This window comes from Morone saxatilis, unplaced genomic scaffold (assembly GCF_004916995.1).
Source record: "Morone saxatilis isolate NCDOM2014 unplaced genomic scaffold, NCSU_SB_2.0 Contig22, whole genome shotgun sequence".
In the NCBI taxonomy this organism is placed as follows: domain Eukaryota; kingdom Metazoa; phylum Chordata; class Actinopteri; family Moronidae; genus Morone; species Morone saxatilis.
Window position 1 is genome coordinate 4,971,558 of NW_023339785.1, and position 843 is coordinate 4,972,400.

Below are 843 nucleotides of genomic sequence, written 5' to 3' on the forward strand. Positions count from 1 at the left end.
GGCCTGTCACAATAATTACGTTATCGGCGTAGTAACATACATATGTAATTATCGTATGTCACAATATCGGCTAATCGGCAGATATTTGGACATGACCGTGATCATTTTTGCTGACCTCGATATCGCCCCTTTCGTTTACATTAGTGTTTGTTTACATAAGAATGATAACCAGAATAAACAGCAGTGTTTTCCATACACTTATAAGACATAAGCCCAGAGAACAGAACAAATCTATGCTTTCCAATTCCAGTGTCGGAATTAATAGTGCATTGCTCTTAGGGTGTACTTGCATTGTTATGCTTGTTAAATCAGTGGCATAAAATGGTCTTAAACTGACAATAATATTGTTCATCACAATTCTTTTATGGACAATATATCGTCCATATTTATCGTGACAGACCAATCCTCAATCCGTCAGACAGTTGTAAATGTTAATAAGTTGTTAAGTGTATTTGGGTTCAGTGGTCAGACTGTCAATAGATGGGGCCTGCCTGACTAAACTAAAGAGAATACATGTGTTACACTGCGGGAGGATCAGGTAGATTGTTCACTGCATGGCAACCCAGAAGTTGGATGATAACTGTTCTATAAATCATTAGTAAATCATAGTTTAATCATCAATAAAAACATCTGTTGCAACCCATTAACCCTTTATAAAGGGAGCCTTACTAGAAAGTCGCACAGGAACACTCCTTAAGACCTTAAATCTCCACACCTTTATTTTTCACTGCACTATTTCAATGTCAATTCTTTGTTACTTTACCTACATCACCTATTATATTACCACCTATTTTGAGACGCTGTGCTCATTTTGACAAAGCTGCTTAGTAATACTTTTAATGC